We start from the raw sequence: 23,284 nt of genomic DNA on the forward strand, positions 1-23,284 counted from the left end.
CCCCAGCCACCTCACCTTGGTTCTTTTCTTCTCCCCAGCCACCTCACCTTGGTTCTTTTCTTCTCCCCAGCCACCTCACCTTGGTTCTTTTCTTCTCCCCAGCCACCTCACCTTGGTTCTTTTCTTCTCCCCAGCCACCTCACCTTGGTTCTTTTCTTCTCCCCAGCCACCTCACCTTGGTTCTTTTCTTCTCCCCAGCCACCTCACCTTGGTTCTTTTCTTCTCCCCAGCCACCTCACCTTGGTTCTTTTCCGTCCTCCTTCCGTCCTCATAAACCCATAGCAGAATGATCTACTTCTTCCCCTTCCCCCCCCTCTGATCAAATATGGTCCGCTCCATAATCAGTGTACGCTAGCGGTTAGCATGTTGTTAATTTGGGCCAGGGGGGAAATGGGAACACTCTTAAATGTTTGATGGGGGTGTTGGGTAGAGGTCAGGGGTTAGTGGCTGTAATGAAAACGTGCGGAGGAGGGCGAGGGATGTTAGCGCAGTGAGGTTTCGTCTTTTGGTGTTTTTTTTATTTTATATGCATCCTGTTGGGTCACGTCCATCTGTGACAATCGGGGCCAGCTTTGTCCACTTAGCATTTCCTGTGTGTAAAAAGATACTTAATGGCACCGCACCACATGGTCGTCACACACACACACACACACACGGTTGTGCGCATGGACACAGTCCCCCCCCCCCCCCCACACACTGCTTCCAATAGGCTACTTCACTTCGACCAGCAGCTCCATCCCATAATTAGCCCTCACACAGCTCCTTTCTCGTTCCACTTCCTGCATCGATTACCGCGACTGGTGATGACGATGGTTAGGAGGCTATTTTCATCCAGGGCGCTGGGTTTATTATGTGCTTCCTTCGCAGTTTGCACACACTTGCATGCACGCTACGCATGTACACACACATTCTGGAGGTAGTCTTATGAGCATAATAAGTACATAATCATTTTCTCCTCCCAGGTTGCTGTGAAAGACGATGGTTCTCAGCGTTCCTTGTAAATTAACGATGAAAAATAGATGAACACACAAACACCACTGAAACAGAACACACACACACTCGGACCAAATACTTATGACTTGTATGTGGAAATGGACACAGCACATGGCTAACTCTCAGAATGGGCAGGCAGTTTAGGAGGTGTGTGGGGGTTGGTTGGTCGGTGTGTTCCCTGCCTCTTTCCCTGTCAGTGGGTCCTCTTTCTGGGGGGGGGGGGGGGGGTTATGCACTGACCTGCAAGGCTCCTGATCAAATGGAGGTTTTGTTCCTTGTCATTCCTGGTCCCTCCCAGGCCTGATCAGGAGTTGCTCCTCCATTGGAGCTGAACAGAATGTGCTGGAGGCATTTCTCTCTCCCCTTCTCCCTCTCGCGCAGCACACCCCCACCCTGCTCCAGGCCACTCCTCCATTTTGTTCTCTCTCTTTCTCTCCTCTGACCATGCCCTCTCTTGACCTCTGTGTGTAAACTGAAACCAGGCAGGACACCCGCCAGGTCACCTGAGAGGAGGGCACTCGGGTTGCAGGTTCTGATTCTTGAGGTTTACACACACACACACATATGTGCACGTACGTGCATGCAAACACACACACATAGGCACACACACACGTACATACATGCAAGCACACACACAGACCCACAAACGCACATCTGGCATAATATGCATTCCTTTGTCCGGAATTTATTTTATTAGGGAATAACTCAATTTCATTCATCTGATTTAGTTCATAGTCGAGTAGCTTGAATAAAGTCCTACGGCAATTTGTAATTACTGACACATTATTTTACACACGAGATACTGTGGTTATATAAAAAGCCAATTGTATATCTTTACTATCATTTCCTAGATACTAGATATTCATTAAAGTATCTAGGAAATGTGAGTTTACATATTTCTAGTGGACAAAAGGACTTGTGTGGTTTCCTAACTGACAATCACTGGACCAGTGTTATGAAGGCCCAGGGGGCGGGGATGCGAGGACCACTGAACTTTGACCCGGAAACACATGCTGCTTTCATAAAATGATGACTGGAGAGGACGAGGAAGGCTCTCATTGATTGGCTGAGCCAGAGAATCAATGACTAGTCATGATAATGCCTTGAAAGAAAGAGAGAGAAGCAGTTGTGCTGAATTTTTAGTTACAAGATATTTTAAAATGCCTGTAACATTTTAGAATTTATAATAATATATCCATCAAAGTCGCCGGGATTGAAATCATTTATTAGATGTTTGTTTTAATGCTGTTGTGATTTGTACAAAAATGTATAATCATCTCCTGAAGTGACCCACTACAGCTGAAACGGACATATAATACCCACCTTGGTTGTCATTCGCAACTTGTATGCATATTAATTCAGTTCACCATGACATCACCCTTTTCTTCCATTCTCTGTCCTTTTCTTTCCCCTCATCCCTTGTTTTGTCGTGAGTGTATGCCCTGTTGAATAGAGGTGTAGAATCCTTGCTGTCTCTCATTCTATCCCTAATCCTTTCCTTTTCCTCACAGCATATCCAAAACATCCAGAGCGGTCTCTTACTTTCAGCTAGCTGGAGTGAGCTAAGTTAATCACCTACTGCTTGCTAGCAGGAGACAGAGAATGAATGGGTGAACAAAGGGATAAATGAACGAATGAATACATTGTGTGAAATCATGTATGATTGAGGAGTCTATTTCACCCTTCGTGAAACCACGAGGTGTTTTAAATGATGAATGTGTCGATTCCCCTGTCTTTCATAGTTATGGCATTTTCCCACCGATGTTCTTAAGAGTTTGTAGTGCTTTTAGTAATTTGGTTAGTAGTGGTGATGTCTTTTAGTAATTTGGTTAGTAGTGGTGGTGATGTCTTTTAGTAATTTGGTTAGTAGTGGTGGTGATGTCTTTTAGTAATTTGGTTAGTAGTGGTGGTGATGTCTTTTAGTAATTTGGTTAGTAGTGGTGGTGATGTCTTTTAGTCATTTGGTTAGTAGTAGTGGTGATGTCTTTTAGTCATTTGGTTAGTAGTAGTGGTGATGTCTTTTAGTCATTTGGTTAGTAGTGGTGGTGATGTCTTTTAGTCATTTGGTTAGTAGTAGTGGTGGTGTCTGTGGTGGTGATGTCTTTTAGCAATTTGGTTAGTAGTAGTGGTGATGTCTTTTAGTCATTTGGTTAGTAGTGGTGGTGATGTCTTTTAGTCAATTTGGTTAGTAGTGGTGGTGGTGTCTTTTAGTAATTTGGTTAATTTGGTTAGTAATTCTGTTAGTAGTGGTGATGATGTCTTTTAGTAATTTGGTTAGTAGTGGTGGTGATGTCTTTGTAATTTGGTTAGTAGTGGTGGTGATGTCTTAGTGATTTGGTTAGTAGTGGTGGTGATGTCTTTTAGTAATTTGGTTAGTAGTGGTGGTGATGTCTTTTAGTGATTTGGTTAGTAGTAGTGGTGATGTCTTTTAGTGATTTGGTTAGTAGTAGTGGTGATGTCTTTTAGTGATGAGGTTCACGTCTTTATTGTCAAGAAGCACAAAGATTTGTCCTCACCAAAATGGCAAAATAATATATATAGTAATAATCATGTATAGTGAAATCTCTGAACTACGGTGCTGATCTGATCACTTTGAATTAATTGGTAGGATTAGATATAGTTTACAGTACTTTAAGTAAAATGTGACATTGTAATTTTAGAGACGCAGTTGTTGTATTTCAATTAACCATACAGTTTTACATTTTATTGATTTCAATGGGTTATCCCAAGATGTGTCTGTGTATAACAGAAGGATTTGTTTCTATGTTATGTGAAAACAATTAGTGTTAGAAATGATGCAAACTGATATTTTAGATATATATTTTTTTAAATGTGAATATATTTAGAAAACTCACTGAATTAGAAATGATAAAATCTATTGAAATAATTGAGTGGTTTAGAGATTTGAAGTATATCATTTACTTGAATATTTGGACTGCCTTTTTGCCCCTCCCACTTGTACAATTTCATTGGTTGAGGGAAATTGCTGTATTTTTCAAGCAATAAATTAAATGTAAGATTACTGTAGTGATTTTAAATAATTGTTAGATATATCATCAATGGGTCTAAATATAAACTAGGACAGTTAGTAGCTGTTACTAGTGGCATAATAATGACTGACTTTAATGTATTAAAATCATTAGTAGATAATGAATTAATGTTGATTAGTCAATAGATATCACATTTTCCATTTAGAAAGCTTCAGGGTATGTGAGATGATAAAAACACCATTATAAAGATATTTAAGCTTCTATAATAGCTTTGTGTTATTAATTCTAAGCAACATTTTGTGTGAAATATTACATGTATTATAGCAAATATACACGTATAAATCTATTCCAAAAATGGGTTAATTCATAAAGAAATTAACTGTAATAACTTTAGTGCAGCTATTATTTCTGTCTTTCCTATTGGTTTCCAAAGATAACATTTAACTAATAATATTTATATCAAAGATTAATACAAAATAACACATAATACATTGGACCAGATTTATTATATTTTTCATGAAACATGAACATGAAATGATTGGTAACACTTTATTTGGATAGTCCATCTGTAGGTGCTCTACTGACTATCAGTAACATTTCAACTAACTACCTACTAACCCTAACCTTAACCCTTATTCAAATACTAACCCTAACCCTTATTCAAATACTAACCCTAACCCTTATTCAAATACTAACCCTAACCCTTATTCAAATACTAACCCTAACCCTTATTCAAATACTAACCCTAACCTTAGCGAGCAGTTCCTTATCAACAGATATAGTTTGTCAAACTAACAATCTGTAGAGCTTCTACAGATGGAAACTCCAGACCATACAAATAAAGTGTAACCAAATAGTTTTATATGCATGAACTTTAATGGTTTATAGTCCTATTTTGTCTTACAGTTTTATCTTTTGAACTTGTTTACCATAGATAAACACAAGCAACATTTGCACTGTTGTAAATGACTTAGTAAAGCTAACCCAAATAGTAGCCATTCTTCCCAACTGTACTCTGTTTATAGAATCATTCAGCCTCTCTCTCTCTCGTGGCAACATGCTTGTTTGAATAGCTCTTCATAGGCCTGCATACTGTTGGCTTGCTCTGACAGTCCTTCAACAGCGTGTATACATTTTGATGGTGTGTGTGTTTGTTCCCCTCTGCTAAATTTGGTTATGCGTCGGGTGCGATCCGTAAAAGATACATGATATCAGTCATTATGTTGTTGTCAAATCAAACGTCTTTGATTTATATGTAGCCTAGTGTTTACGTAGTAACCAGATGAATAATTTAGATGGAACTGATAAAGACAGATATTTATTGTGTAGAGGGAAGTGCAAACCCCCCCCCCCTCTGTCAGAAGGAAACTGTCTAAGTGAGAAACTAAAATGGGAGGGATGAGGAAGGGATGCACCTAAGCTACCAATTTTTCGATTTAATAAAGAAAAAGTCATTTGATAAGGATGAACATTGACAATGACTGGAATTAAATAGTCGACATTCTAAAGGTTTGCTATAAATGCTAGCCCAAAAATCATTAATTGTAACAGTGCAGTGTTTCTAAAGAGGGGTGGTCTGGATGTAATTGTAATTACATGGTAATAATTCAGTATCTTTTAAAGGATGGTCTGGTCGGTATAATTCAAATTCCATGGCAGCATTTCTTAAAGGGCTGGTGTGTTGATTTTTTTTCCTCCACAGAGTAAACTGGTGATGGAGGGCTTCCGCAGCCTGAAGGAGGGCGAGCAGGTGGAGTTCACCTTTAAGAAGTCCTCCAAGGGCCTGGAGTCCCTGTGGGTGACGGGGCCGGGCGGGGGACCGTGTGCGGGCAGCGAAAGGAGACCCAAAGGGAAGGTCCCGCCCCAGAAGAACCGCAAACCAAAGGGAGACCGGTGAGTACAAGAGCAAAGCATGCTGAGAAGGCTCTGATTGACAGGAAGTACAATGTGGATGGAGCTTTCCTGCACAGGATTTTAAAACGACATGGGCGAAATGGCTGTTACTTTGGGAAAGACCAGGGACCTCACGATATGATATTATCATGATACTTAGGTGCCGATATGATATGTATTGAGATTCTCACGGTTCTATATGTTTTGCGATTTGATTCTGCAATTCTATTGTCATTTGACGTTCCAAACATATTGCTCACTATATGTCTGCTGCAGAGAGACGAGAGAGAGCATGATATAATTAGTTTTGATCAGTCATGGAAATAAGTGCTGAAAACATGTTTGCTCACTATTTAAATAGAACAAGATATAGGATATAGGTACAGCTGACTAGCTGTGTTGCTTTGTTTGGTTTTTGAAACTAGGTTTGCTGTTCACTTGTGCTATATAAGATGGAAGGGAGTTCCATTCAATCATGGCTTTGTATACTACTGTACTTTTCTTTTAATTTATTCTGGACCTGTGGACTGTGAAAAGACCCCTGGTGGCATGTCTGGTGGGGTGTGTGTCAGTGCTGTATGCAAGTCACGATACAGATGTAACTGTATTGACCCCCCCATCACTACTGCTACTGGAAACCAACATTAAAGTAACGTGGACAACAAAGAATTAAAAAGGCTAAACTGATTTGTTAACATTTAAAAAGTAATCTGTTGATTTACGCTCAAATTTTACTGACGAAAAAACAACCGTTTTTAAAAAAAAAACATGAAAAACATTTTTGTTGTTGATGGGTATTAATATGGAAGAAAATTTTAGTATTAGCCTTACAAATCTGTATGTTTCTGCCTTCATCAGTTGGATAGTTATCAGGGGGCCTAGATTGTAGATTTAACACAGATCTAAGTACACGGCGATTGCCATGGTTATTCAGCTTGAGTCATGCATTGAATAAGGCACTTTTCCCGCTATTCAAAGTCAATTTATCACCTTCCACAATCTTAAAATTGTGCCTGGGTAGGTTTGTGAATCTCAATGCATTTTACTGCAGGCATTATGAAAGGGGGAGTTTTGACTATCTGAATACTGTCTGTGGTGTTGAGCTGGACTGTTACAAGACATTCAGGAGTAGTGAACGTTAAATGTGAACTCTTTCCCGACATCAACATTTTTAACGTCTTGTTTAGTCCCCAAGGCTTATATGGAACTCACTGAAATAGTTTGATGGTTGCTGTATCTGTGCTCTACCTCTCTGTCCCTCTTCTACTGAGAAAACATGCAGTTCCTCCTCCATGTGTCAGAGCACCTGGTGCTGCAGTGAACACACAGAGACGGACTGGGATGGAGCTATATGTGGCTGCCATCGTGGGAGGCTACTTCACATAGTTCCACTGTACAGTGTACATTAAAGCCAAAATCTGGAGTTTGTGTATCCACTAGCAGTACGCTGAGGAATGGGGGCTGGAGAAATGTAACCTAACTACTTTCAAATTCATACACGCAACTCAAGTTATTCTTCAAGAATCAATGAATATGGGGCAGGCTGTCATCAAAGGACCATTGAACAAGGAAATATCCCAGATTATTCCTTAATTTTTTTAAATTAAGCTGTGTGCCTTTAACATTTGCGATCTCAAGGCTTATGTAATTCTTTCCCTACAATGGATGTAAGATGTACAGAGCCTTGAGAAAATATTCATACCCCTTGGCTTATTCCACATTTAGTTGTTACAACCTGAATTCACAATGGATTAAACTGATTTTTTCTCTCTCACCCATCTACACCCATCTACACACAATACCCCATAATGACATGGAAAACATGTTTTTATACATTTTTGAAAATTAAATACAGATCTAATTTACATACAGGAAGTATTCACACCCCTGAATCAACACATGTTAATCACATTTGGAAGTGATTACAGCTGAAAGTCTCTTGAGCTTTGCACACCTGGATTGTACAATATTTGCACATTATTATTTAAATTCTTCAAACTCTGTGAAGTTGTTTGTTCATCATTGCTAAACAGCCATTTAAGTCTTGCCTTAGATTTTCAAGCCGATTTTTAAGTTAAAACTGTAACTAGTCAGTACAGATCCAGGTTCGATCCCGGGCTGTGTCGCAGCCGGACGTGACCAGGAGACCCATGAGGCGCAATTGGCCCAGCGTCGTCCGGGTTAGGGAAGGGTTTGGCCTGCTGGGATGTCCTTGTCCCATTGTGCTCTAGCGACTCCTTGTGGCGGCCATGTGCATGCACACTGATTTCGGTCGCCAGCTGTACGGTGTTTCCTCCAACACATTGGTGCGGCTGGCTTCTGGGTTAAGCGAGCAGTGTGTCAAGAAGCAGTGCGGCTTGGCGGGGTCGTGTTTAGGAGGAAGCATGGCTCCGGACCTTCACCTCTCCCGAGTCCGTACGGGAGCTGCAGCGATGGAACAAGACTAACTACCAATTGGATATCACATAATTGGGGAGCTAAGGGGTGGAAAGTACCGATTTATTTGTCGCATGCGCCGAATACAGGGAAATGCTTACTTACAAGCCCTTAACCAACAATGCAGTTAACCTCTCTAGGGTACGTGAGACGGTAGCGTCCCACCTCTTCAACAGCCAGTGAAACTGCAGGGCGCCAAATTCAAAACAGAAATCCCATAATTAAAATTCCTCAAACATACATGTATTTTACACCATTTCAAAGATACACTGGTTGTAAATCCAGCCACAGAGTCCGATTTCAAAAAGGCTTTACGACGAAAGCAAACCAAACAATTATGTTAGGTGAGTGCCTATTCACAGAATAACACAGCCATTTTTCCAGCCAAAGAGAGGAGTCACAAAAAGCAGAAATATAGATAAAATTAATCACTAACCTTTGATGATCTTCATCAGATGACACTCATAGGACTTCATGTTACAGAATACATGTATGTTTTGTTCGGTAAACTTCATATTTATATCCAAAATCTGAGTTTACATTGGCGCCTTACGTTCAGAAGTTCCAAAACATCTTTTGATTTTGCAGAGAGCCACATCAATTTACAGGAATACTCATAATAAACATTGCTAAAAGATACAAGTGTTATGCATGGAATTTTAGATCCACTTCTCCTTAATGCAACCGCTGTGTCAGATTTCAAAAAAGCTTTATGGAAAAAGAAAACGATGCAATAATCTGAGTCGGCGCTCAGAGCCCAATCAAGACACAAATATATCCGCCATATTATGCAGTCAACAAAAGTCATAAATGGCATTCTAAATCTTCACTTACCTTTGCTGATCTTCGTCGGAATGCACTCCCACTTCCACAAGAAATGTTCATCATTTATGTCCAAATAGTTACTTTTGTTAGCGCGTTTGGTAAACAAATCCAAAGTCACGAAGCGCGTTCACTAAAAGCAGACGAAATGTCAAAAAGTTCCGTAACAGTCAATAGAAACATGTCAAACGATGTATTGAATCAATCTTTAGGATGTTAAGATAAATCTTCAATAATGTTCCAACCGGAGAATTCCATTGTCTTCAGAAGTGCGATGGAACAGAGCTCACTCTCATGTGAACGCGCATGGTCAGCTCATGGCAGACCTTACTCATTCCCTTCTCCTTCGGCCCCACTTCACAGTAGAAGCATCAGACAAGGTTCTAAAGACTGTTGACATCTAGTGGAAGCCTTAGGAAGTGCAACATTACCAATATCCCACTATCTTCAATAGGAGCTGAGTTGAAAATCGACCAACCTTACTTTACTCTGGGCATGCTTTTCATCCGGGCGTGAAAATACTGCCCCCTACCCCAAAGAAGTTAAGAAAGTGTTAAAGTATTTGCTAAATGTTTTTATAATTAAAGGAGCAACAATAAAATAACAGTAGCGAGGCTGTATACGGGGTACTGGTACAATGTGCGGGGTCACCGGTTAGTCGAGGTAATATGTAGGTAGAGGTAAAGTGACTATGCATGGATAATAAACAGAGAGTAGCAGCAGCGTAAAAATTGGGGGTGGGTTGGGGACAAGGCAAATAGTCCGGGTAGCCATTTGATTAGCTGTTCAGGAGTCTTATGGCTTGGGGGTAGAAGCCTTTTGGACCTAGACTTGGCGCTCCGGTACCGCTTGCCATGCGGTAGCAGAGAGAACAGTCTATGACTAGGGTGGCTGGGGCCTTTGGCAATTTTTTGGGGCCTTCCTCTGACACCGCCTGGTATATAGGTCCTGGATGGCAGGAAGCTTGGCCCCAGTGATGCACTGGGCCGTACGGACTACCCTCTGTAGTGCCTTGCGGTCGGAGGCCGTGCAGTTGCCATACCAGGCGATGATGCAACCAGTCAGGATGCTCTCGATGGTGCAGCTGTAGAACTTTTTGAGGCTCTGAGGACCCATGCCAAATATTTTCAGTGTCCTGAGGGGGAATATGCGTTGTCGTGCCCTCTTCACAGTTGTCTTGGTGTGTTTGGACCATGATAGTTTAGGTGATATGGACACCAAGGAACTTGATGCTCTCAACCTGCTCCTCTACAGCCCCATCGATGAGAATGGGGGTGTGCTCGGTCCTCCTTTTTTCTGTAGTCCACAATCATCTCCTTTGTCTTGATCACGTTGAGGGAGAGGTTGTTGTCCTGGCACCACATGGCCAGGTCTCTGACCTCCTCCCTATAGGCTGTCTCATCGTTGTTGGTGATCAGGCCTACCACAGTTGTGTCATCGGCAAACTTGATGATGGTGTTGGAGTCGTGCTTGGCCATGCAGTCATGGGTGAACAGGGAGTACAGGAGGGGACTGAGCACACACCCCTGAGGGGCACCTGTGCTGAGGATCAGCATGGCATATGTTGTTACCTACCCTTACCACTTGGGGGTGGCCTTTCATTGTCTCCAAGTGTCTGTGGAAAGCAGGCTGAACCAGGTTTTCCTCTAAGATTTTGCCTGTGCTTAGCTCTATTTCGTTTCTTTTTATCCTAAAGAACTCCCTATTCCTTGCCGAGGACAAGCATACCCATAACATGATGCAGCCACCACCATGCTTGAAATTATAAAGAGTGGTTCTCAGTGATGTGTGGTGTTGGATTTGCCTCAAACATAGAACTTTGTATTCAGGACATGAAGTCAATTTCTTTGCCACGTTTTTTGCAGTTTTACTTTATTGCAAAAAGGATGCATGTTTTGGAAAAAATGTATTCTGTACAGGCTTCCTTCTTTTCATGCTGTCATTTAGGTTAGTATTGTAGAGTAACTACAATATTGTTGATCCATCCTCAGTTCTCATATCAAAACCATTAAACTCATGGTGAAATCCCTGAGCAGTTTCCTTCCTCTCCGGCAACTGAGTTAGGAAGGACGCCTGTATCTTTGTAGTGAGTGGGTGTATTGATACACCATCCAAAGTGTAGTTCATAACTTCACCATGCTCAAAGGGATATTCAATGTGAACGTTCGCCTCATTCTGAGATCCTGAGTGCTCTGGAGCAAGTTTTATTATGTATAAAATGGAAGAAGTTTGGAACCACCAAGACTCTTCAAAGTCTGCTTTTTTCTTCTTTAGGCTTGCCATATCAAAGGGATTGAATACTTACTGACTCAAGAAATTTCAGCTTTTCATTCTGAATTTGTAAAGAAATCTAAAAAGACTTTCACTAACATTATAGGGTATTGTGTGGAGGCCAGTGAGACAAAACCTAAATGTAATAGATTTTACACTCAGGTTGTAACACAACAAAATGTGGAAAAAGTCAAGAAGTATGAATACTTTCTGAAGGCACTGTATATCTGCATAGACCAAATCATTGTGTGATTGATATAGCTTTCTGGCTATCCAATCCCTCTCTTAATCAGGTGTGAAAATAATTAAGGTTTCCTCTTTAGTAATTAAATTATCTGCCGAAAGGGTTCCCTGGATGTTTTACAACAGTGAATAATTCAGTATAATTTGGGGCTACTTTGTGGTTGGTTATCTCCATGGGGATTTGGAAGGGGGATACTTTGAGGTTGGTTATCTCCCATAGTGATTTTTATTGTGTTTGGGATGGGAATCTGTGTTGGTTGGTTGGTAGCAGGTACTTAAGTTTGATTATACCTCTTGTTCTCTGCTGCTTAAGCCTTACCGTATTCTTCCACGGGCTGGACAGAACTAGAACTACAACCATACTTGAACACATCAGTGTATAAGTCCTGCGTTCCAATTATCTGTCCTTTCTCTTAAAGTGTGCACTTGTTTACTTCCCTTCGTGGATTTAAAAGGAAAGGACTGTCAAAAGAAATATGGTGGAAACTCGTCACACTTTATTTGGATAGTCCAGATAGTCCGTGTATAGATGCTCTACAGCTGGTTGATAGTATGATCGTCTGTTGACAAGCAACTGCTTGATAAGGTTAGGGGTAGGTTTAGAGTAAGGGTTAAGTTCAGTGTTTTGTGTTCGTAGTTGAAATGTTACTGACAGCCATGGGAAGATGAGTTTAAGTCAAAGTGCCAGGGTTAGAGGTTCCAAAATCATTCTATGAATCATTCAACGCAAGAAGCTGTTGTAAATTTGGCTCGCATGCTGCCCAAATTGTGGCCTTCCTGACTCTTAAGAGCCTGTGATAAAACTTAATCCACAGGTATTTTTTAGAAGCTATTGATCCTCTGTAGCTAAATGATGCACTCTTATTTTATTTATGTAGGTTCATAAATAGATGGTCTTTAGAGCATCTACAGATGGACTATCCAAATAAAGTGTTACCGGAAACTCTGTTTAGCCCGTACTTTCACCAATCAAATGCTTTAAAATGCACGGGGAGGAGTGCACAAGTACACACATTGAGAGAAGTGACATACAGTTCTTAGTTCTTGCACTAAAGTTGCCAGTTGATATTATTAGATGCCAAACTGTTAGACAACCCTAACTCATTATACATCAGTATAATGTTAGGGGTTTAGGATATGCAGAGAAGTGCTAAATTAGGGTGGCAGGTAGCCTAGCATTTAAGAGAGTTGGGCCAGTAACCGGAAGGTTTCTCGTTTGTAAATAAGAATTTGTTCTTAACTGACTTGCCTAGTTAAATAAATGAATTAATTAATCCCCTAGCCGACTAGGTGAAAAATCTGATGTGCCATTTAGCAAGACACTTAACCCTAATTGCTCCTGTAAGTTGCTCTGGATAAGCTAAATTACAAAATAAGTAAAGATTTGCAGTTTAACGTTGACTCAAACTAAAGGAATATTTCACCACTCAATCCATTTTAAGTGAAACAGTAAACCAAAGTTGAAAATAGGTATAAATGACCTCTCGGCAATTGAGTTAGTCACATAGGATTTATATGGTCCTGTTTCAGCTCACATCTGTCAGAAGTGATGTGGTTGCTGTGGTTACTTTCTGGTACTCACTAAGGAGAATTGGGATTTGGTCATTTAACCTTCTGAGCAATAACTGTTGCTTGTTTTGCTCAATACAAATTAGGGTTGCAAACTTCTGCTAACTCTCCCAACAATCCATGTTTTTACCTGATGGGAATCTTTTAACCAGGACTTCTGGAAAACCTAGGAATTTGTGGAAAGTTTTTGCAATCCTAATCCCAATAATAAATGGTACAATAATTTTACCATCACCAATTTATCTTGGCATATTCATTCAAATAAAAATAGTTTATTCTCAACACTCATAAGAGTTAATTTAACACTAAAACAGTGTTTACTTTCAGTGTTAAATTTACACTGACACATTTGCTGTCACCATGAATTCATAACGGAATAAAAGGAGAATAAGCCATATGATGCCCTACAAATGTTTTGTCATTGCACCAATCCCAGGGAGGAATATTACGGATGGTGTGTCCACACTTCTCTGAGGAGGCAAGGACATATGAGGCGGTCTAGGCTATATTTAGGTGAAGTCCCGAATGGCACCCTATTCTCTATATACAGTAGTGCACTACATTTGACCAGATTCATATGGGCCCTGGTCAAAAGTAGTGCAGGAATTGGGGGCCATTTTGTATTACCGTGGTAACCACCACAAGCTCCTTAGTAACCCACAAGGTCCCAGTGAAGTGTGTCTAAACCATTTCATAGCTCGGTAAGAGCACATAATGGGAATATTGAGATGACATGATCTTATTGCTTAACTAAACATGATGTCAATTCCGGTTTAAGCCTGTTTGGTTATTGAATTGGGTATGGAGTTTGTATCACGCAATTGCGTTTTTTTTGTTATAGCATTGCCTTTTTCAATTCAATTCTCAGGCAGTTAATTTGGAATTGAAATGTCCTTGACCCTTGATCGGCAGATTGTTTTTTATGAGAGACAGGGAGATCTCCCAACGGTTCATCTCAACATCCTTCCTTAAGTGCAGCATTCTTTTAAAACATTTCTGCTGCTGTGCTCTTTATTTGTTGGTCTTTAACAGTGATCTTAAAGACTCAACGAAATGCACCAAGGCTAGCTTCTAATGCTCACCATCGATTGTGTCTGAGAATCAATGCAATAGAATGCCAACTTGTTTTCCCAAGCCATAATGTCTTTCAATACAATGTACCAACTGTGTTCCATGCAACTTCGAGAAAGCTCCCTATATGAGGATTGTAATTGAGGATGAATAACACTAATGTCTTTGATCCAACTTTAAAACTTTTGGTACTAATAAATAAATAATATAAATATATATATATATATATTATTTATTTATTTTTTCCACAATTCCTGACATTTAATCCAAGTAAAAATGCCCTGTCATAGGTCACTTAGGATCACCAGTTTATTTTAAGAATGTGAAATGTCAGAGTAATACTAGAGAATTATTTAATTCAGCTTTCATTTCTTTCATCACATTCCCAGTGGGTCAGAAGTTTACATACACTCACTTAGTGTTTGGTACCATTGCCTTGAAATTGTTTAACTTGGGTCAAATGTTTCGGGTAGCCATCCACAAGCTTCCCACAATAAGTTGGGTGAATTTTGGCCCATTCCTCCTGACAGAGCTGGTGTAACTGAGTCAGGTTTGTAGGCCTCATTGCTCGCACACGCTTTTTCAGTTCTGCCCACAAATTTTATCTCTAGGATTGAGGTCAGGGCTTTGTGATGGCCACTCCAATATCTTGACTTTGTTGTCCTTAAGCCATTTTGCCACAATGTTGGAAGTATGCTTGGGGTCATTGTCCATTTGGAAGACCCCTTTGCGAGACTGATGTCTTGAGATGTTGCTTCAATATATCCACATACTTTTCCTACCTCATGATGCCATCTATTTTGTGAAGTGCACCAGTCCCTCCTGCAGCAAAGCACCCCCACAACATGATGCTGCCACCCCCGTGCTTCACGGTTGGGATGGTGTTCTTCGGCTTGCAAGCCTCCCCCTTTTTCCTCTGAACATAACGATGGTCATTATGGCCAAACAGTTCTATTTCTGTTTATTCAGACCAGAGAACATTTCTCCAAAAAGTAAGATCTTTGTCCCCATGTGCAGTTGCAAACCATAGTCTGGCTTTTTTATGGCAGTTTTGTAGCAGTGGCTTCTTCCTTGCTGAGTGGCCTTTCAGGTTATGTCGATAGGTCTCATTTTACTGTGGATATATATATACATACATACATACATACATACATACATATTTTTTCCAGCATCTTCACAAGGTCCTTTGCTGTTCTGAGATTGATTTGCACTATTCGCACCAAAGTACGTTAATCTCTAGGAGACAGAACACGTCTCCTTCCTGAGCGGTATGGCGGCTGCGTTGTGTTTATACTTGCGTACTATTGTTTGTACATATGTTGTTTGTACAGATGAACGTGGTACCTTCAGGCATTTGGAAAATGCTCCCAAGGATGAACCAGACTTGTTGAGGTCTACAATTTTATTTTCTGAGGTCTTGGCTGATTTCTTTTGATTTCCCCATGATGTCAAGCAAAGAGGCAATGAGTTTGAAGGTAGGCCTTAAAATACATCCACAGGCACACCTCCAATTGACTCAAATGATGTCAATTAGCCTATCAGAAGCTTCTAAAGCCATGACATAATTTTCTGGAATATTCCAAGCTGTTTAAAGGCACAGTCAACTTAGTGTATGTAAACTTCTGACCCACTGGAATTGTGATATAGTGAGTTGTGAAATTATCTGTCTGTAAACAATTGTTGGAAAAATTACTTGTGTCATGCACAAAGTAGATGTCCTAACCAACTTGCCAAAACTATAGTTTGTTAACAAGACATTTGTGGAGTGGTTGAAAAACAAGTTTTAATGACTCCAACCTAAGTGTATGTAAACTTCCGACTTCAACTGTGTATATTATAGTACCAGTCAAAAGTTTGGACACACCTACTCATTCAAGGGTTTTTATTTGTACTATTTTCTACATTGTTGAATAATAGTAAAGACATCAAAACTATGAAATAATACACATGGAATCATGTAGTAGCCAAAAGTGTCATAACTGAGATTCTTCGAAGTAGCCAACCTTTGCCTTGATGACAGCTTTGCACACTCTTGCCATTCTCTCAACCAGCTTCATGAGGTAGTCACATGGAATGCATTTCAATTAACAGGTGTGCCTTGTTAAAAGTTAATTTGTGGAATATTTCTTAATCTGTTTTAGCCGATCCGTTGTGTTGTGACAAGGTAGGGGTGGTATACAGATAGGGTTGCAATGGGTCGGACACTTTCCGGTAAATTTCCGGAAATTTCCCATGAGTAGTTATGCCTGGGAATTTTGCTTAAATTCATAAAAAAAGTTAGCTTGTAACAGTGAACCTTTTTTGTGGGATACACATAAAGCAATTCTAGGTCTTGTGGCATATTTTGGTTAAACTATCCCCAATTCAATGGAATTGCAACCCTCTGCATGCACAGTGCATTCTTCCATCACATTTACATCTGATTCTCAAGATCTTGCACTCTAATGAGATGCTATTGAGCCCACACTACTACATTGTCTGAGCCAAGGACTACATTCTTTCTGGTAAGTTTTGATTACAATACTGGGTGGGGTGAATATATTTTATGACACACAATTTTTTGTTAACTAGTAAATAGTAGCCTACAGCAAAGTGTGTCAATCATTTCTAACTTGTTAACAATTTCTGCAAGTTAGTTTTTGCTACCATGTGGGTTTTAGCTTTCTTGAGCCTGCTAACGGAGGAGTGTTAATTCACCTGTTTCCATACATGTTTTATTTTAAAACATTTATCTTACAAAGGACTTGTTTAATTTAACTGCGTAACTATTTATCTGTACAAAAAAAATAATCTTCTAATCTTTACAGGACAATGCCACGGCACTATCTGACGTGTGGAGACATTTCACTGCAGCTAATGTAGAATGAAAAGCTGTGTACATTTGCAAATACTCTGCGAAGAATGCAACAAAGATGCAGAACCATCTGGCCAAGTGCATAAAGTTCCCTCAGCACTCACAACAAGCAACCTCTGACAAAGGTCCCTCTACTTCTATGTGAGGTGAAAATGATGAATCAGACACCTTATCGATAGAAACAGCTCATGGTCCTCCTGGAATCAGACGTTTTTTTGACTTAATGGAGGAATGCAGTCAGAGAAATGCTGATGAATGTCTTGCTCGAGCTGTGTATGCAACTGGTTCACTTCTGATGCTCACAGGCAATGTGTATTGGAAGAGATTTCTGAATGTTCTTCGCCCAGCATACACCCCTCCATCCAGACATGCTTTATCTACTCATTTGCTGGATGCAGAGTTCAAGAGAAGGTCAAGCAAATCATAGAGAAATCAGACTGTATTGCAATCATCTCTGATGGGTGGTCGACTGTTAGTGGGCAAGGAATAATTACCTACATCATCTCCACCCCTCAAACCAGTATTCTGCAAGAGCACAGACACAAGGGACAACAGACACACCGGTCTCTACATTGCAGATGAGCTGAAGGCAATCATCAATGACCTTGGACCACAGAAGGTATTTGCACTGGTGACGGACAATGCTGCGAACATGAAGGCTGCTTGGTCTAAAGTGGAGGAGTCCTACCCTCACATCACACCCATTGGCTGTGCTGCTCATGCATTGAATCTGCTCATGGCACTGAAAACAATGGATACACTCTACAAGAGAGCCAAGGAAATGATTAGGTATGTGAAGGGTCATCAAGTTGTAGCAGCAATCTACCGCAGTGAGAAGAATAAGAGCACCACATTGAAGCTTCCCAGCAACACCTGTTGGGGGTGGTGTTGTCATCATGTTTGACAGTCTCCTGGAGGGGAAGGAGTCTTTCCAAGAAATGGCCATATCACAGTCTGCCGATAAGGACAGCCCCATCAAGAGGATCCTCCTGGATGATGCGTTTTGGGAGAGCGTGGGAAGCAGCCTGAAACTCCTGAAATCTATAGGAGTAGCCATTGCACGGATTGAGGGGGACAATGCCATTCTGTCTGATGTTCAGACTGCTTGCAGATGTAAGAGAAATCCGTACTGCCCTGCCCACTTCACTGTTGCTCCAAGCAGAGGAACCTGCACTTCTGAAATGCATCAAAAAGCATAAAGACTTCTACTTGAAGCCGATAAACGCCGCAGCGTACATGTTGGACCCCAAGTATGCTGTCAAAAGCATCCTGTCTGGTGCAGAGCTCAACAAGGCCTATGGTGTCATCACTACCGTGTCTCGCCACCTTGGCCTGGATGAGGGCAAGGTTCTTGGCAGTCTGGCAAAGTACACTTCCAAGCAAGGGCTTTGGGATGGAGATGCAATATGGCAGTCGGGCCAACGTATCTCATCAGCCACCTGGTGGAAGGGACTTTGTGGATCTGAGGCTCTTTCCCCTGTTACCTCCATCATCCTCCAAATCCCACCAACATCAGCCGCCTCAGAGTGTAACTGGTCCTTGTTTGGGAACACACACACAAAAGCATGCAACAGGCTGACCAATACAAGGGCTGAAAAATTGGTGGCCATCTGGGAAAATGTGAGGCTTTGAGCCTGACAACGAGCCATCCTCAACAAGGTTGGAAAGTGACAGTGAAGATGAGGCCTCAGTCTGATGTTCAAGAGGTGGACATTGAGGAGGTTCAGGGAGACATGGAAGCCTGAGAGGAAGACAACCAAAGCTTTAGTTTCTAAACCATCATTATGCAGATGTATGTCAAAAACGTTTTTGGGAGGTGCGATGGATCATTGGGTATCATTCAATATTCCCTTTTCTTCAGTGAAATCATCCCATGTGAAGTCAACTCTTAATTCTTTTTTTTTTTTTACTAATTAAAAAAATATTATATTGGAAGGATTTAATCATCTGCAATTATGTCTCCTTATGATAAGGTAAAAGGTTTATGTTTCTGTCTCCATATTTATTATATGGTAAATATATCCAATGCAAGAAACATCTACATTTGAGTGGTATTAATATTCATTTGCATATATTCCCGTTAATTCCCACGGAAAGTGTCCACCTTTGAATATTCCCCAAAATGTACAACCCTATATACAGAAGATATACACTAGCATTAACATCTGCCAGTGTATGTAACCAATAACATTTGATTAACAGGTGTGTCTTAAAAGTTAATTTGTGGAATTTTTTCCTTCTTAATGCGTTTGAGCCAATCACTTGTGTTGAGACAGGGTAGAGCGGTATACCGAAGATAGCCCTATTTGGTAAAAGACCAAGTCCATATTATGGCAAGAACAGCTCAAATAAGCAAAGAGAAACGACAGTCCATCATTACCTTAAGACTTGGTCAGTTAATCTAGAAAATTGCAAGAACTTTGAAAGTTTCTTCAAGTGCAGTTGCAAACACCATCAAGAGCTATGATGAAACTGTCTCTATAGAGGACCGCGACTGCTGCAGAGGATAAGTTAATTTCATAGGGGCGGCAGGTAGCCTAGTGGTTAGAGCGTTGGACTTGTAACCGAAAGGTTGCAAGATCAAATCCCTGAGCTGACAAGGTAAAAATCTGCCCTGTTCCTAGGCCGTCATTGAAAATAAGAATTTGTTCTTAACTGACTTGCCTAGTTAAATAAAGTAACAGACACATCAACTGTTCAGAGGAGACTGTGAATCAGGCCTTCATGGTCAAATTACTGCAAAGAAACCACTTCTACTAGACTCCGAGTAGGTGAACGGATCTCTGCATGTGTGGTTCCCACCGTAAAGCATGGGAGGAGGTGGTGTGGGGGTGCTTTGCTGATGACATTGTCTGTGATTTATTTAGAATTCAAGGCACACTTAACCAGAATGGCTACCACACCTGCGACTCACAAAAACATGGCGGTTGGAACCAAAATTCTACCTTGTCACAACACAACTGATTGGCTCAAACGCATTAAGAAGGAAAGAAATTTGGCATATTCACTTTTAACAAGTCACACTTGTTAATTGAAATGATTCCAGGGGACTACCTCATGAATCTGGTTGAAAGAACGCCAAGAATGTGCAAATCAAGGTAAAGGGTGGCTACTTTGAAGAATCTCAAATAAAATATATTTAATTTGTTTAACACTTTTTTTGGTTACTACTACATGTTATTTCATAGTTTGTCTTCACTATTATTCTACAATGTAGAAAAAATAAAAACCTGGAATGAGTAGGTGTCAATTTTGACTCTACTGTGTGTACTACATGCAACAATAAGAAAGGAGGACCAAGGCACTCTTCATATAATTAATTAGCATTTGCCGTACCAGGCGGTGATACAGCCCGACAGGATGCTCTCGATTGTGCATCTGTAGAAGTTTGTGAGTGCTTTTGGTGACAAGCTGAATTTCTTCAGCCTCCTGAGGTTGAAGAGGTGCTGCTGCGCCTTCTTCACAACGCTGTCTGTGTGGGTGGACCAATTCAGTTTGTCAGTGATGTGTACGCCGAGGAACTTAAAATGTACTACCCTCTCCACTACTGTCCCGTCGATGTGGATAGGGGGGTGCTCCCTCTGCTGTTTCCTGAAGTCCACAATCATCTCCTTTGTTTTGTTGACGTTGAGTGTGAGGTTATTTTCCTGACACCACACTCCGAGGGCCCTCACCTCCTCCCTGTAGGCTGTCTCGTCGTTGTTGGTAATCAAGCCTACCACTGTAGTGTCATCCGCAAACTTGATGATTGAGTTAGAGGCGTGCATGGCCATGCAGTCGTGGGTGAACAGGGAGTACAGGAGAGGGCTCAGAACGCACCCTTGTGGGGCCCCAGTGTTGAGGATCAGCAGGGTGGAGATGTTGTTACCTACCCTCACCACCTGGGGGCGGCCCGTCAGGAAGTCCAGTACCCAGTTGCACAGGGCGGGGTCGAGACCCAGGGTCTCGAGCTTGATGACGAGTTTGGAGGGTACTATGGCGTTAAATGCTGAGCTGTAGTCGATGAACAGCATTCTCACATAGGTATTCCTCTTGTCCAGATGGGTTAGGGCAGTGTGCAGTGTGGTTGCGATTGCGTCATCTGTGGACCTATTGGGGCGTTAAGCAAATTGGAGTGGGTCTAGGGTGTCAGGTAGGGTGGAGGTGATATGGTCCTTGACTAGTCTCTCAAAGCACTTCACGATGACGGGAGTGAGTGCTACGGGGCGGTAGTCGTTTAGCTCAGTTACCTTAGCTTTCTTGGGAACAGGAACAAAGGATTGATTGAATATGTCCGTAAACACACCAGCCAGCTGGTCTGTGCATGCTCTGAGGACGCGGCTGGGGATGCCGTCTGGGCCTGTAGCCCTGCGAGGGTTTTGGTAGCGGGCCGTGTCAGTGGCACTGTATTGTCCTCAAAGCGAGCAAAAGTTATTTAGTCTGTCTGGGAGCAAGACATCCTGGTCCGCGACGGGACTGGTTTTCTTTTTGTAATCCGTGATTGACTGTAGACCCTGCCACATACCTCTTGTGTCTGAGCCGTTGAATTGCAACTCTACTTTGTCTCTATACTGACGCTTAGCTTGTTTGATTGCCTTGCGGAGGGAATAGCTACACTGTTTGTATTCGGTCATGTTTCCAGTCACCTTGCCCTGGTTAAAAGCAGTGGTTCGCGCTGTCCACTAGGCGACAGCAAATGGACCCATCACAACCCTACAGGAAGGGTGAGAAATCCATATCTTCATTTAAACCAGGGTATTTAGTGGCCTGTAGTTTGTAAATCCAAAAACTTTCCCTTTGGTTTAACTGTGAAAGACGGTCCCCTTTTCTAATAGAGGCCGGAATATGATTAATACATTTTAATTAATTATATGAAGAGTGCCTTGGTCCTCCTTTCTTTTTGATGACCAATTTACCCCTTTTACCAAAGAGCACCTTCTGTCTGTCTACCAAAATGTACTATTGGGTACCTTAGTAGCGCTTCCCTTCCTCCTCTTTCTACTAGTTAAGCATAGCACTTGGGTGGTGCTTAGAGGAAGCAGCTCCACAGTCATTTTTTTCTGTGTTTTTGAGGACATTTTACAACTCAAACTATGGATTTTATCCAAGAGGCTACAAGATTTTCCTATTCCCATGAAGAGGGCCAAAGGATTATTACCACTACCTCATTGCTAAATGAGATGACAGCCACAGGGAATACTGGAATGGACTTAAACAAGGCTTACAGAGACTTGCAACACCTTATGGAGAAAGATACCAAACTTGACCTCAATTCAATCACCTTGTCTATTGGAGGAAAGGCCTAATCCCCAGAGGACTCCGTATTATGAAATTTCCAGCTAATGGAGCACAAGGTAAAACTTAATTTAGAGATAAATGGGAGGCTATTCTCAACAAGTGTTCTTTTGACCTTATGCTACTTCTAATATAATAATCTAAAAAGGACAGACAAGTAGTCCAAACAGAAATTGAAGTAAAAAGTAAAATCACAGAACACAGTGGCAATTCTAAAGCACAATGTGATGAGATCTTGAGAGAGAAAGTAGACACATTCACTCTGACATTGAAGCAAGACAAGCTAAGAAAATGTAGAATAGATGAAGTAGACTATAGAGATGGCAAGGTCTTTGCCTGGAGAAGACCAACACGCAAGAATTCAGAATCACATCCGCAGAGGAGGAAGCCTAGATCTGTTTCTTTCAACTTTACAAGCAGTGACGATGAGGATCACCCCAGACACTCAGAGGCCAGCTCCTCCCAAGATTTTTTTAGATCAGGAAGAGGAGTCACGCAGGTTCCTCAACAAGAGAGGGAGAGGACGCGGAAGAGGCCAACACGGAGGGGGAGTAAGAAATCAAGACTATCCAACCAGACGGAGCCGGACCAGAACAAGGCTGTGATCAACATTTCTGGAGAACCCCTTTCTGATGATTGCATAAGGGTCTTGTCTAAAGGACTGTCCTTTGCCCCCACATATTCAACTAATGCCTTTAATACAAAGATTGACCTATTTCGTTTCTACAGGAATCTACATCTGAAGGCCTGGTACAAGCAGAACATCTCTCCAACTACAGACACCAGTGTCTCAAGTCAGGCAGTTTCTGGTCCCTCAAAAACACATTTTAAGCCCAAGTCCACCTTTTGTCCCATGGGCCAGAATGCC

General features: G+C 41.3%; 1 pseudogene; it reads left to right on the plus strand.

The window, feature by feature from the left end:
- Window positions 1-23,284, plus strand: part of LOC139556056 (protein lin-28 homolog A-like) — a 44,770-nt pseudogene that overhangs the window by 15,763 nt on the left and 5,723 nt on the right.

The sequence above is a fragment of the Salvelinus alpinus genome, chromosome 27 (assembly GCF_045679555.1).
Source record: "Salvelinus alpinus chromosome 27, SLU_Salpinus.1, whole genome shotgun sequence".
Classification (NCBI taxonomy): domain Eukaryota; kingdom Metazoa; phylum Chordata; class Actinopteri; order Salmoniformes; family Salmonidae; genus Salvelinus; species Salvelinus alpinus.